The sequence below is a fragment of the Oncorhynchus kisutch genome, linkage group LG27 (assembly GCF_002021735.2).
Source record: "Oncorhynchus kisutch isolate 150728-3 linkage group LG27, Okis_V2, whole genome shotgun sequence".
Lineage (NCBI taxonomy): Eukaryota > Metazoa > Chordata > Actinopteri > Salmoniformes > Salmonidae > Oncorhynchus > Oncorhynchus kisutch.
The window spans coordinates 32,912,527-32,929,101 of record NC_034200.2 but is presented as its reverse complement, the minus strand read 5'-3'; the positions used below and the strand labels follow the sequence as shown (position 1 = coordinate 32,929,101).

The following is a 16,575-nucleotide window of genomic DNA, read 5'->3' as shown; positions in this document are numbered from 1 at the left end:
CTAACACAGCTTCATCACCACCCCGCCCAGCAGCAGCCCTACAGCAACAGTGGGCAGGTTGATGCCCCTGGAGAGAACCAACAGGGTGGAGGTCACAGTTTGGTTTAGGGTCAAAATAATTAAATGTTTCAAACTATATATTTAGAGATTGTGTGTGTGTGTGCGTGCGTGCATGTGTGCATTTGGAGTGCGTATATGTTTGTGTTTGTGTGTGTACAGTAAGTGTGTAGCGTACGTAGCACATCATCCATGAGCAAGCTGCCGTAGGTGGCGGTGGTGCCATACTGGTGCTCCAGGAACTAGCTGAAGAAGGTGGTGACGCCAGCAAAGGAGGAGGAGGGAGAGAGGGATGGGGAGAGAGGGATGGGGAGAGAGGGATGGAGGAGAGAGGGATGGGGAGAGAGAGATGGAGGAGAGAGGGATGGGGAGAGAGGGATGGAGGAAGAGGGATGGGGGAGAGAGAGATGGAGGAGAGAGGGATGGGGAAGAGGGATGGGGGAGAGAGAGATGGAGGAGAGAGGGATGGGGAGAGAGGGATGGGGAGAGAGGGATGGAGGAGAGAGGGATGGGGAGAGAGGGATGGAGGAAGAGGGATGGGGGAGAGAAGGATGGAGGAAGAGGAATGGAGGAGAGAGGGATGGGGAGAGAGGGATGGAGGAAGAGGGATGGGGGAGAGAAGGATGGAGGAGAGAGGGATGGGGAGAGAGGGATGGAGGAGAGAGGGATGGAGGAGAGAGGGATGGGGAGAGAGGGATGGGGAGAGAGGGATGGAGGAGAGAGGGATGGGGAGAGAGGGATGGAGGAAGAGGGATGGGGGAGAGAAGGATGGAGGAAGAGGGATGGGGGAGAGAGAGATGGAGGAAGAGGGATGGGGGAGAGAGAGATGGAGGAAGGGGGATGGGGAGAGAGGGATGGAGGAATAGGGATGGGGGAGAGAGGGAGAGAGATAGGGAGGAAGAGGAATGGGGGAGAGAGGGATGGAGGAAGAGGGATGGGGGAGAGAGGGATGGAGGAGTAGAGGTAAGAGGGGATGGGGAAGAAGGTTAATGGATGGAGAGGATGCCGCAGTCATCCCCCTCTTCAAAGGGGGAGACACCCTGGACCCAAACTGTTACAGACCTATATCCATCCTGCCCTGCCTATCTAAGGTCTTCGAAAGCCAAGTCAACAAACAGGTCACTGACCATCTCGAATCCCACCGTACCTTCTCCGCTGTGCAATCTGGCTTCCGAGCCGGTCACGGGTGCACCTCAGCCACGCTCAAGGTACTAAACGATATCCTAAACGATAAAGACAGTACTGTGCAGCCGTCTTCATCGACCTTGCCAAGGCTTTCGACTCTGTCAATCACCATATTCTTATCGGCAGACTCAGTAGCCTCGGTTTTTCTGATGACTGCCTTGCCTGGTTCACCAACTACTTTGCAGACAGAGTTCAGTGTGTCAAATCGGAGGGCATGCTGTCCGGTCCTCTGGCAGTCTCTATGGGGGTGCCACAGGGTTCAATTCTCGGGCCGACTCTTTTCTCTGTATATATCAATGATGTTGCTCTTGCTGCGGGTGATTCCCTGATCCACCTCTACGCAGATGACACCATTCTATATACTTCCGGCCCGTCCTTGGACACTGTGCTATCTAACCTCCAAACGAGCTTCAATGCCATACAACACTCCTTCCGTGGCCTCCAACTGCTCTTAAACGCTAGTAAAACCAAATGCATGCTTTTCAACCGTTCGCTGCCTGCACCCGCACGCCTGACTAGCATCACCACCCTGGATGGTTCCGACCTTGAATATGTGGACATCTATAAGTACCTAGGTGTCTGGCTAGACTGTAAACTCTCCTTCCAGACTCATATCAAACATCTCCAATCGAAAATCAAATCTAGAGTCGGCTTTCTATTCCGCAACAAAGCCACCTTCACTCACACCGCCAAACTTACCCTAGTAAAACTGACTACCCTACCGATCCTCGACTTCGGCGATGTCATCTACAAAATTGCTTCCAACACTCTACTCAGCAAACTGGATGCAGTTTATCACAGTGCCATCCGTTTTGTCACTAAAGCACCTTATACCACCTACCACTGCGACCTGTATGCTCTAGTCGGCTGGCCCTCGCTACATATTCACTGGTCACGATGGCAACACCCACCCGTAGCACGCGCTCCAGCAGGTGTATCTCACTGATCATCCCTAAAGCCAACACCTCATTTGGCCGCCTTTCGTTCCAGTTCTCTGCTGCCTGTGACTGGAACGAATTGCAAAAATCGCTGAAGTTGGAGACTTTTATCTCCCTCACCAACTTCAAACATCTGCTATCTGAGCAGCTAACCGATCGCTGCAGCTGTACATAGTCTATCGGTAAATAGCCCACCCATTTTTACCTACCTCATCCCCATACTGTTTTTATTTATTTACTTTTCTGCTCTTTTGCACACCAATATCTCTACCTGTACATGACCATCTGATAATTTATCACTCCAGTGTTAATCTGCAAAATTGTAATTATTCGCCTACCTCCTCATGCCTTTTGCACACTCCCTAGCCTGGTGGGTCTGGTGGGTCTTGTGGCAGCCCCATGCACCCGGCTGTCTCTCAGTCTCCTCCCTCCAGGTTCTCCCGCCTGTTCGGAGCTGCCAGAGCCGCCCGCCTGTCCGGAGCTGCCAGAGCCGCCCGCCTGTCCGGAGCCGCCAGAGCCGCCCACCTGTCCGGAGCCGCCAGAGCCGCCCGCCTGTCTGGAGCCGCCAGAGCCGCCTGTCTGTCTGGAGCCGCCAGAGCCACCCGTCTGTCTGGAGCCACCAGAGCCGCCCGTCAGTCCGGAGTCGCAAGAGCCGTCCGTCAGTCCGGAGCCTCCAGGTTCTCCCGCCTGTCCGGCGCCACCAGAGTCTCCCTCCTATTCGGGGCCCGCGGTAAGGGTTTCCAGTTCGAGGTCGGCGGCGAGGGTCGCCACTCCAGAGGTGCCACATAAGTGGGCCAAGACTAAGGTGGAGTGGGGTCTACGTCCCGCACCAGAGCCGCCACCGCGGTGAAATGCCCACCCAGACCCTCCCTTATAGGTTCAGGTTTTGCGGCCGGGGGCCGCACCTTTGGGGGGGATGCTGTCACATCCTGACCTTAGTTTTTTTTATGTCTCTATTTTTGGTTTGGTCAGGGTGTGAGTTGGGGTGGGCATTCTATGTTTTTGTTCTATGTTTTGTATTTCTGTGTTTGGCCTGGTATGGTTCCCAATCAGACGCAGCTGTTTATCATTGTCTCTGATTGAGAACCATACTTAGGTAGCCTGTTCCCACCTGTGTTTGTGGGTAGTTGCTCTCTGTTTTGTGTGTCTTCACCTTACAGAACTGTTTCGTTTCGTTCACTCTCTCTCTATGTTGTGTTTTGGTTATTGCAGTGTTCAATTTATTTATTAAAATTAACTTGGACACTTACCACGCTGCATTTTGGTCTGATCCTTCCTATTCCTCAACCGAAGAGGACAACAATCGTTAAATACTTGATGGTTTTTGCGACTGCACTTGAAGAAACAATCAAAGTTCTTGACATTTTCTTGATTGACTGCCCTTCATGTCTTAAAGTAATGATGGACTGTCGTTTCTCTTTGCTTATTATGGCAAGCTGTTCTTGCCATATTATGGACTTGGTCTTTTACCAAATAGGGCTATCTTCTGTATACCCCCACAACCTTGTCACAACACAACTGATTGGCTCAAATGCATTAAGAAGGAAAGAAATTCCACAAATTAACTTTTAAGAAGGAACACCTGCTAATTTAACTGCTGTTCCAGGGGACTACCTCATGAAGCTGGTTGAGAGAATGCCAATAATGTGCATGTCATCAAGGTGGCTATTTGAAGAATCTCAAATATATATATATTTTGATTTGTTTAACACTTTTTTGGTTACTACATAATTCCATATGTTTTAATTCATAGTTTTGATGTCTTCACTATTATTCTACAATGTAGAAAATAGTAAAAATTAAGAAAAACCCTTGAATGAGTACAGTAGGTGTTCTAAAACCTTTGACCGGTTTTAGTATAAGCTGTATAAGGAAATAAGCAAACAGGAAACCACTTACCCAGGGGCGGCGCTCCTAGTGGCAGCAGACTTTAATGCAGGGAAACTTAAATCAGTTCTAACAAATCTCTATCAACATGTTAAATGTGCAACCAGAGGGAAAAAAATTCTAGATCATCTGTACTCCCCACACAGAAATGCGTACAGAGCTCTCCCTCTCCCTCCATTTGGTAAATCCGACCACAACTCTATCCTCCTGATTCCTGCTTACAAGCAAATATTAAAGCAGGAAGCATCAGTGACTCTGTCTATAAAACAAATGATCAGATGAAGCAGATGCTAAACTACAGGGCTGTTTTGCTTTCACAGACTGGAACATGTTCCGGGATTCTTCCGGTGAAGACACTGGAGCTCCACAGGGGTGTGTGCTCAGTCCCCTCCTGTACTCCCTGTTCACCCACGACTGCATGGCCAGGCACAACTCCAACACCATCATTAAGTTTGCTGACGACACAACAGTAGTAGGCCTGATCACCGACAACGACGAGACAGCCTATAGGGAGGAGGTCAGAGACCTGGCCGGGTGGTGCCAGAATAACAACCTATCCCTCAACGTAACCAAACCAAGACTAAAGAAATGATTGTGGAATACAGGAAAAGGAGCACTGAGCACGTCCCCATTCTCATCGACGGTGCTGTAGTGGAGCAGGTTGAGAGTAGAGGTCGACTGATTATGATTTTTCAACGCCGATACCGATACCGATTATTGGAGGACCAAAAAGCCGATACAGATTAATCTGACAATTTTTTTATTTATTATTTGTAATAATGACAATTACAACAATACTGAATTAACACTTATTTTAACTTAATATAATACATTTAAAAAAAATATTTAGCCTCAAATAAATAATGAAACATGTTCAATTTGGTTTAAATAATGCAAAAACAAAGTGTTGGAGAAGAAAGTAAAAGTGCAATATGTGCCATGTAAAAAAGCTAACGTTTAAGTTCCTTGCTTAGAACATGAGAACATATGAAAGCTGGTGGTTCCTTTTAACATGAGACTTCAATATTCCAAGGTAAGAGGATTTAGGTTGTAGTTAATATAGTATTTGTAGGACTATTTCTCTCTATACCATTTGTATTCCATATACCTTTGACTATTGGATGTTCATATAGGCACTTTAGTATTGCCAGTGTAACAGTATAGCTTCCGTCCCTCTCCTCGCTCCTACCTGGGCTCGAACTAGGAACACATCGACAACAGCCACCCTCGAAGCAGCGTTACCCATGCAGAGCAAGGGGAACAACTACTCCAAGTCTCAGAGCGAGTGACGTTTGAAACGCTATTAGCGCGCGCTAACTAGCTAGCCATTTCACTTCGGTTACACCAGCCTCATCTCGGGAGTTGATAGGCTTGAAGTCATAAACAGCGCAATGCTTGAAGCACAGTGAAGAGCTGCTGGCAAAACGCACTAAAGTGCTGTTTGAATGAATGCTTACGAGCCTGCTGCCGCCTACCATCGCTCAGCCAGACTGCTCTATCAAATATCAAATCATAGACTTAATTATAACATAATAACACACCATTAACCTGGATTTGACCATTAATATGGTCAAATCCAGAAACTATCATTTCGAAAAACTATCATTTCGTTTATTATCGTATATTCCGTGGCTCTGCGTGCAATGAACGCAAAAGCGGTGACACAATTACACCTGGTTAATATTTCCTGCTAACCTGGATTTCTTTTAGCTAAATATGCAGGTTTAAAAATATATACTTCTGTGTATTGATTTGAAGAAAGGCATTGATGTTTATGGTTAGGTACACGTTGGAGCAACGACAGTCCTTTTTACGTGAATGCGCACCGCATCGATTATATGCAACGCAGGACACACTAGATAAACTAGTAATTATCATCAACCATGTGTAGTTAACTAGTGATTATGATTGATTTATTGATTGATAGTTTTTTATAAGATAACTTTAATGCTAGCTAGCAACTTACTACTTAGTAAGTTACTTACTTACTTCTTACTGCATTCGAGTAACAGGCAGGCTCCTGGTGAGGCAGGTGGTTAGAGAGTTGGACTAGTTAACTGAAAGGTTGCAAGATTGAATCCCCGAGCTGACAAGCTAAAAATCTGTCGCTCTGCCCCTGAACAAGGCAGTTAACCCACCGTTCCTAGGCCGTCATTGAAAATAAGAACATTCTTAACTGACTTGCCTAGTTAAATAAAAGTGTAACGTTTTTTAATTAAAGATACAAAAATACCGATTTCCGATTGTTATGAAAACTTGAAATCGGCCCTACTTAATCGGCCATTCCGATTCATCGGTTGACCTCTAGTTGAGAGCTTCAAATTCCTTGGTGTCCACATCAACAACAAACTAGAATGGTCCAAACACACCAAGACAGTCGTGAAGAGGGCACGACAAAGCCTATTCCCCCTCAGGATACTAAAAAGATTTGGCATGGGTCCTGAGATCCCCAAAAGCATCTGCAGTTGCAACATCGAGAGCATCATGACCGGTTGCATCACTGCCTGGTACGGCAATTGCTTGGCCTCCGACCGCAAGGCACTTCAGAAGGTAGTGCGTCCGGCCCAGTACAACACTGGGGCAAAGCTGCCTGCCATCCAGGACCTCTACACCAGGCGGTGTCAGAGGAAGGCACTAAAAATTGTCAAAGACCCCAGCCACCCCCAGTCATAGACTGTTCTCTCTACTACCTCATGGCAAGCGTTACCGGAGTGCCAAGTCTAGGACAAAAAGGCTTCTCAACAGTTTTTACCCCCAAGCCATAGACTCCTGAACAGGTAACAAAATGGTTACCCGGACTATTTGCATTGTGTGCCTCCCCAACCCTTCTTTTACGCTGCTGCTACTCTCTGTTTATCTTATATGCATAGTCACTATAACTATACACTCATGTACATACTACCTCAATTGGGCCGACCAACCAGTGCTCCCGCACATTGGCTAACCAGGCTATCTGCATTGTGTCCCACCACCCGCCAACCCCTCTTTTTACGCTTCTGCTACTCTCTGTTCGTCATATATGCATAGTCACTTTAATGATACCTACATGTACATACTACCTCAATAAGCCTGACTAACAGGTGTCTGTATATAGCCTTGCTACTCTTATTTTCAAATGTCTTTTAACTGTTGTTTTATTTCTTTACTTGATTTCTTTACTTACCTACACACACACACACACACACACACACACACACACACACACACACATACTTGTTTTTTGTGTGTTTTTTTTCTCCACGCTATTGGTTAGACCCTGTAAGTCAGCATTTCACTGTAAGGTCTACACCTGTTGTAATTGGCGCACGTGACAAATAAAATTTGATTTGATTTGATATATATATATACACTGTATTCAGTGACTGAGGATTTACAAAATAATCGCTTGATAACCTGTTGAAATATAACTAAATTGTTATATTGTTAAACTCTAACTGAGAATATAATTCTTCAAGGTTTTCTCTAGAGGATGCTATCATGAGCCCGCCAGAGCAACACAATTACACCTGTATTCATAGTCAAACTAGTGTCATGGACTTCCTGCACTGTAATGCTTTGAATTTTGGCAAAAATGCACTGTAATATATTGAGTAACTTATATTGGGTTTGTCTTCTTACCAGCTAACATAGAGTGACACTGGTAGGGCTTGGACAGGAAGTGAGGTACGGTCAGGGTGGCAGCAGCACAGGACATGAACAGCCCTCCCAGGCCATTGAAACGAGGCCGTTGGACCCGGCTCCTAAAGTGACTGACAAACACCACTAGCACAATGTTCCCCATCTGCAGGACACACACATGCAGTCACAGCCCAGTGGGCTTACTACAGTGGGCTAAATTAGAGTGTTTCTTAGTCATCTTAAAACACATCTACTTTGAAACAAAAGTATACACCTCACACATATGGTTATGGGCTTACAGAAAATAACACCTATACCATGTCAGATATAGATTTGAAAGAGTTTGCATCCCAATATTACACTTCAAATATGCAGTGCATTCGGAAGTATTCAGTTACTACAGCCCTATTCTAAAATGGATTAAATACGAGTTGTTCCTCATCAATCTACACACCCATAATGACAAAGCAAAAACGGGTTGTTGTTTTTTTAGGTCGAACAAATTGTCTGTAGAGCTCCGAGACAGGATTGTGTCGAGGCACAGATCTGGGGAAGGGTACCAAAACATTTCTGCAGCATTGAAGGTCCCCAAGAACACAGTGGCCTCCATCATTCTTAAATGGAACAAGTTTGGAACCACCAAGCCTCTTCCTAGAGCTGGCCACTCGGCCAAATTCAACAATCGGGGGAGAAGGGCCTTGGTCAGGGAAGCAACAAAGAACCCAATGGTCACTCTGGCAGGGCTCCAGAGTTCGTCTGTGGAGATGGGAGAACCTTCCAGAAGGACAACCATCTCTGTAGCACTCCACCAATCAGGCATTTATGGTAGAGGGGCCAGACGGAAGCCACTCCTCAGTAAAAGACAGCCCGCTTGGAGTTTGTCAAAAGGCACATAAAGGACTCTGACCATGAGAAACAAGATTCTCTTGTCTAACGAAACCAAGATTGAACTCTTTGGCCGAAATGCCAAGTGTCACATCATGCAGTGGGGATGTTTTTCAGCGGCAGGGACTGGGAGACGAGTCAGGATTGAGAAAAAGATGAACGGAGCAAAGTGCAGAGAGATCCTTGATGAAAACCTACTCCAGAGCGCTCAGGACCTCAGACTGGGGCAAAGGTTCACCTTCCAACAGGACAACAACCCTAAGCACACAGCCAAGACAATGCAGGAGTGGCTTCGGAACAAGTCTCTGAATGTCCTTGAGTGGCCCAGCCAGAGCCCAAACTTGAACCCGATCAAACAACTCTGGAGAGACCTGAAAATAGCTGTGTAGCGACACTCCCCATTCAACCTGACAGAGCTTTAGGGGATCTGCAGAGAAGAATGGTGTAAACTCCCCAAATACAGTTGTGTCAAGCTTGTAGTGTCATACCCAAGGAGACTCGAGGCTGTAATCGCTGCCAAAGGTGCTTCAACAATGTACTGAGTAAAGGGTGTAAATGTGATAATTCAGTTTTAATGTTTTTTATACATTTGTTAACGTTTATAAAAACAGTTTTTGCTTTGTCATTATTGGGTATTGTGTGTAACTTGATGAGGGGAAAAAAACATTTAATCCATTTTTAGAAAAAGGCTGTATCAAAATGTGGAAAAAGTCAAGCGGCCTGAATACTTTCCAAATGCTCTGTACATCCATAAAGACTGAAATATAACAAAAATGTTTGTCATAGATAAACCGTATTTTCAGCTGTTTAAAAAAAGTGTATTAATTATGAAATTATGAAAAATATTAATAACATTCCCTCCAGCTAGTGCTGGAGAGATTTTACAGTTACATATTACTTTGTGCTATCCCAGTTGAGAACGGAAGAGGTGCTGTACCTCATGCAGTGAGGAGATGGTGCCCATACTGTAGATATGCTGTCGAAACCGGAGGGGTGCTCTATGGTGGTGATGCAGCTCTTGACGTAGGCACTTTGCAGCAGCTGGATGAGCTGGAGCAGACTGTGACACAGCACAAATAGCTTGGGGGGACAGTGAGGGAGGAAGAGAATGGAGAGAGGGGTGTAGAGAGGGGGTAGAGAGGGGGTAGAGAGATAAAGAAGAAAGGAGACATGCAGAAACAGAGACAAACAGAGAGAGACAGAAAGAGAGACAAACAGAGAGAGAGACAGAGAGAAAGAGAGAGCGAAAGAGAGAGAGAGACAGAGAGAGAGAAAGAGAGAAAGAGAAAGAGAGAGAGAGACAGAGAGAGCAAAAGAGAGAGAGACAGAGAGAAGGCAAAGAGAGAGAGACAGAGAGAGCGAAAGAGAGAGAGACAGAGAGAGAGAAAGAGAGAGAGAGACAGAGAGAGAGAAGAGAGAGAAAGAGAGAGAGAGAGAGAAAGAGAGAGAAAGAGAGAGAGAGAAAGAGAGAGAGAAAGAGAGACGAAGAGAGAGAAACAGAGAGAGAGAGAAAGAGAGACGAAGAGAGAGAGAGACAGAGAGAGAGAAAGAGAGGCGAAGAGAGAGAGAGAGACAGAGAGAGAGAAAGAGAGGCGAAGAGAGACAGAGAGACAGAGAGAGAGAGAAAGAGAGATGAAGAGAGAGACAGAGAGAGAGAGAAAAAGAGAGGCGAAGAGAGAGACAGAGAGAGAGAGCAAGCAAGCAAATTTTCTGTGTGTACCAAGAGACCTTCTATAGGTAATGAACACCTTTAAGGAAAGCATTCTTGGCTGTCTTATCTCTGGTAGACCTTGTCTACATATGATATCTTGCTGTGGCTACAGAATGAGGGCAAACTGTTTTTGATCTTTACTTTGAGCATGAATATAGACATTTTGCAGTCCGTGCAACACGTGGAACTGAAGAAGTCTAGACTCACACCAGAAAGGGATGTTAAACTCCAAAATCAAAGTTTGTCAGATGTTTTCAGACCTCAGAAGTCTTCTCTTGAGATATGTCCACATTCCAGGCCATCTGTTTTGTAGTTAAAGCTTTATGCAACAATTAATGGAAAAGATAAGCATAATATAATTTCCAGATTTTCTGTGCCTATCTTTTACATTAATTTGGCATTGATGCATTTGCAGGATCTATAATCCATCTTGAGATTCACTGTGGACTAGTTTAGATCTAGTTCAGATCTAGTTACAACCGCAGACCAAGTGTAACCACGCCGGCCCAGGACCATCACATCCGACTTCTTCACCTGCTAGATTGTCTGAGACCAGCCACCAGGACAGCTGATGGATCTGAGGAGTATTTCTGTCTGTAATGATTAGCTTTTGTGGGGCAAAACTAATTCTGATTGGCTGAGCCTGGCTCCCCAGTGGGTGGACCTGGCTCTCAAGTTGGTCAGCCTATGCCCTCTCATCCATGGCTGAGCACCTGCCCAGTCATGTGAAATCCATAGATTAGGGCCTAATGAATTTACTTCAATTGACTGATCTCTTTATATGAACTGTGTCATGACGTTGGCCTGGGGGGTATGTTTATGACAGTCATAAATACCTCTTCCCCCCTTTGTCTTCTCTCTACCCTACTGAGGTTACATTTGCAAAACCCTTGGTTAACATAGAGATTCTGGGAACATCAGTAGGTGGGGGGAAATGAACTATATTCTGGTAATCCGAACAATTGAACATATACGGTGGTACATAATGAATATGATGTCAGTTCCGTTGTCATCTGAGACATTCTCATCAATGATAAGATGACATAAACTCTACAGTGGAAAGTCTACACATCAGAGTTATCAGATTCACATGGAATTGTTGTTCAATTTAAATGTTTGAATATGAAATTATTCGTGATGGGATGAAATGTGATTTTAGCTTCTAAAATGTGAGATTTGGGTTTTCATAAAACAGGTCTCTGCTCAAACAGTGGCCCGTCCGGACCTATGAAGGGACATGGGCTATAAAACTTTTCAAACACGCCCTCCTCTCCCTTCCTATATAAGCCCTTGACGACATTATAACCTCCTGTTCCGAGGATGTAGGACGACGGTCCGATGTCAGAATTGTTCAGATAATAACTACAGAACGAAGCCAACATCAGCGTGAGCTTTGGTTGCGAATGGTATGAACTTTGAACTCTTATTCAATACAGAAGTGATACCTCCTAGCCGTTGAGTTAGCAACAGCAAATGCAATGAGGGTTAGGAAGAAACAGACAGAGTATCCCGTCTATCACCCAACGACGTTACTACAATGTATTCAATTGACAACCAGAGACATTCTTCAATGGACTCGGTTTGGCAACACGGCCTTCCATCTACCACCAACCTACCGAAGCGCAGCTCAGAGTAAATATTTATTGCATTTTCCTTTTCCAAATGGGCGGTAATTTAGAATGCATCAGATACTGTATTTACGATAGCACAGCTTCTCCCTGTGTCCCTCAGTCTTCCCGCTCTTTCACTCAAACCCAGCCCTTTTCTTTTGTGTAACAAGCTGTCATATCTGTTCCGCCCGCTAGGGACGTTTTCCTGTATGACGTAATATGTAATCAAGTTATGATTTAATTATGTGTAATTCTGTGTGATTAGTTAGGTATTTAGTAAATAAATAATTAAACCCAATTTTGTATTGCTGATTCAAATTGTTAGCCAGGGTTCGTGCAGATAACCAAGAATTTACAACTTTCAGATGAGACTGAATTAAGATGACGATTGATATTGACTGCTATTGATGTAAAATATTACTAGGTCTTTAAGAGTTTATTCGGAAGATAACAGCTCTAGAAATATTATTTTGTGGTGCCCGACTCTCTAGTTAATTACATTTACATGATCAGCTCAATCAGGTGATATTAATTACGGATATATTATTTTATAAAATAGCATGTCATATCACTTAATCCGGCACAGCCAAAGACACGACAACTGTAACTCAGTAAAATCTTTGAAATTGTTGCATGTTGCATTTATATTTTTGTTCAGTATATCATTAGGCACTGTTGTAATGAGTCAATGCAAAACCAGTTTGTAATTTGTACTTGGGCAGACATCAGGTTATGTTATAGGGGCTTATGTTATTGCTGATTTTAAAACACAAAACTATTGATGTAAAACAGACTTTCCATGAGATAGATTGTGGATTGTGTATGTGTGCCAATCAGAGGGTGAAAGGGCAAGACAAAATATATAAGTGCCTTTGAACAAGATATGGTAGTAGGTGCCAGGCACACTGGTTCGAGTGTTTAAAGAATTGCAACGCTGCTGTTTTTTTTAACCCTCAACAGTTTCCCGTGTGTATAAAGAAAGTACCACCACCCAAAGGACATCCAGCCGACTTGACACAACTGTGGGAAGCATTGGAGTCAACACAGGCCAGCATCCCTGGGGAAAGCGTTCGACACCTTGTAGATTCCATGCTCAGACCAATTGAGTCTGTTCTGAGGGCAAAGGGGGGTGCTGATAGTCCCAGGTTGTAAATACAATCTAGAAAGGACTTTCTAATCAGCAGGTTTGCATGGGCTTTCCATGGTGACATCACCATGAGGTAAATTGGTTAGTAGACCAATTCCAAACCTCTGCCAATAACAGCTAGTTTAAATTTGTCCCTCCCCACTCAGACTATTCTCACAGACCAAGCAAAATTCTTGCTTGAACATTTTTGGGGGGCCCATTTTAATGGAAATCTATTACAGTAATGCACTTAATTGTTACCAGAAATGATTTTATATTGATAAAAAACGGCTGATTAGGGCATTTACTATCCAACATAAATCAACAATCTAAAAGCTGTAATGATCTCATGATCAAGGATGTATTCAGCTTCTTTCAATTGATTTGCAATGACATAACACTCATGCACACTCATTCTGAATTAATAGTCTCTCCAAAAGCCCCAAAATCCACTGAACAGTATAACAACACAAACAAGTTTTACAAAAGAATATCAAAAGACTAAGTGAAAACCAGGACTAATGTTTGAAATCCTTACAGAAAGCAGGCTGTGGTTGATGTATTTACAGATCTTGTTGCTGAAACAGGAAAATTCTGTGGCGCTGCTACACTTTTGAAGCTCTTCTTCCGGACCGGCAGTCTACACTATGAACTAGCCTTGTGCCCTGACACTGACACTCTCTGGTGCCCCCTGGATGGTACCTTCCATGTGCTGCAGCAGTCCCAAAGAACGGGGCTTTGATGTCCTCAAATCTGTCAAGCCACAGTCACTTCCCTTCCTGGATCTCCTGGACCACCTTGTGGAAATCCCTGACGGTCTCCCATGGGAAACCCCCTACGTGGTAGAAGACATCGTCTCACATCAGGTGCCCTCATTTTCAGCTCCTCAGCTGTCAACTCCTGCTCCAGGATGTGGAAGTAGCCCAGCATGTAAAGGTCAATGGTCAGGCTGTAGTAGATCGCCTGGGAAGGCAGGAAGTGCTCGGGGCAAGAGGTGGTGGGGCGATGCTGGCTTGGGGATATCGGAGAATACGGGTGTTGACCATCTTGTCCACTGCAGTTTTTACGTGGTAGAAGTGGAAGAGAGAGCTGGTCCGGTGTGGCATGCCCGGTTGTGTTTTCGTCCAATGTTGTATCCCGGACAGTGTCGAGTTCATTATGTCGACCACGGCCTCGTTCGACCGCCTCCTATCTCACCCTGGCTCTCATGGAGATGGCTTACACCGACTTCAGGAACAGAACAACGATGAGCTCTTGTCTCAAGAGTTGGACCTCAAACTCCTAACCGACACCCGAGACTGCTTATCTCCCTCTCCCCTCCCTCTGCTGCATATTTATAGTACCAATCAAAAGTGTGAACACCTACTCATTGCAGGGTTTTTCTTAATTTTTACTATTCCCTACATTGTAGAATAGTGAAGACAAACTATGAAATAACACATGGAATTATGTAGTAACCAAAAAAGATTATTCAAAGTAGCCACCTTCTGTCTTGATGACAGCTTTGCACACTCTTGGCATTCTCACAACTAGCGTCATGAGGTAGTCACCTGGAATGCATTCCAATTAACAGGTGTGCCTTCTTAAAAGTTCATTTGTGGAATTTCTTTCCTTCTTAATGCGTTTGAGCCAATCAGTTGTGTTGTGACAAGGTAGGGGTGGTATACAGAAGATAGCCCTATTTGGTAAAAGACCATGTCCATATTATGGCAAGAACAGCTCAAATAAACAAAGAGAAACAACAGCAATAGCAGCCCATAATCACAACTCAGATAGGGCACATTCTGAGTGTTAATTATTCAACGGTGGGATTGGATGTCCAGGGATGAGGAAGTACAGTAAATCAAAGGAGACTGGTGGGAGGAGCAATAGGAAGATGGGCTCGTTGTAATGGTAAATAAATATATGTAAACCATGTTTGACTCTGTTCCATTTCAGCCATAACGAGTCAATCCTCTTATAGCCCCTCCCACCAGCCTCTGCTGAGTAGACCAATGGCTATGTGGATGTACAGTTGAAATCGGAAGTTTACATACACCTTAGCCAAATACATTTAAACTCAGTTTTCACAAATCCTGACATTTAATCCTAGTACAAATTCCCTGCCTTAGGTCAGTTAGGATCACCACATTATTTTAAGAATGTGAAATGTCAGAATAATAGTAGAGAGAATTATTTATTTCAGATTTTATTTCTTTCATCACATTCCCCGTGGGTCACTGAATTAGTATTTGGTAGCATTGCCTTTAAATTGTTTAACTTGGGTCAAACGTTTCGGGTAGCCTTCCACAAGCTTCCCACAATAAGTTGGGTGAATTTTGGCCCATTCCTCCTGACAGAGATGGTGTAACTGAGTCAGGTTTGTAGGCCTCCTTGCTCGCACACGCTTTTTCAGTTCTGCCCACAAATTTTCTATAGGGTTGAGGTCAGGGCCTTGTGATGGTCACTCCAATACCTTGACTTTGTTGTCCTTAAGCCATTTTGGCACAACTTTGTAAGTATGCTTGGGGTCATTGTCCATTTGGAAGACCCATTTGCGACCAATCTTTAACCTGACTGATGTCTTGAGATGTAGCTTCAATATATCCACATACTTTTCCTCCCTCATGATGTTATCCATTTTGTGAAGTGCACCAGTCCCTTCTGCAGCAAAGCACCCCCATGACATGATGCTGCTACCCCCGTGCTTCACGGTTGGGATGGTGTTCTTCGGCTTGCAAGCCTCCCCCTTTTTCCTCCAAACATAACGATGGTCCTTCCTGAACGGTATGACGGCTGCATGGTCCCATGGTGTTTATACTTGCGTAATATTGTTTGTACAGATGAACATGGTACCTTCGGGCATTTGGAAATTTCTCCCAAGGATGAACCAGACTTGTGGAGGTCTACAATTTATTTCTGAGGTCTTGGCTGATTTCTTTTGATTTTCCCATGATGTCAAGCAAAGAGGCACTGAGTATGAAGGTAGGCCTTGAAATACATTGACAGGTACACCTCCAATTGAATCAATTGATGTCAATTAGCCTATCAGAAGCTTCTAAAGGTGTGACATCATCTTCTGGAATTTTCCAAGCTGTTTAACGTCAACTTAGTGTATGTAAACTTCTGACCCACTTGAATTGTGATACAGTGAATTATTAGTGAAATAAATCTGTCTAAACAATTGTTGGAACAATTATTTGTGTCATGCAAAGTAGATGTCCTAACCGACTTGCCAAAATTATAATTTGTTAACAAGAAATTTGTGGAGTGGTTGAATGACTCCAACCTAATTGTATGTCAACTTCAACTATATTGTTACGCAGGGTGGGGCAGGTGAACCCAAGTGCAGACTCAGATGAGGAGACTGGGACAAGGTTACCAAGGTATTTATTGAAAAGTGTGTGTGGAGGGGGGGGGGGGGTGCAGGCCAGGGGGAGCTCAGGCAGGTAGCAGGGAACCAGGAACAGACTGCAGCAAGAGAAGCAGGGTAAGCAGGTCCGGAGCAGAATCCAAGGAAGCAGTAGAGCGGGGGTCCAGGACAGGGTAGCAGTACTGACGAGACCAGGGACAGGGACC

General features: G+C 44.6%; 1 pseudogene; it reads right to left on the bottom strand.

The window, feature by feature from the left end:
* LOC109871827 (solute carrier organic anion transporter family member 2A1-like) lies at positions 1–14,226 on the bottom strand (annotated as a pseudogene).
* Positions 14,227–16,575: the final 2,349 nt, after the last annotated feature.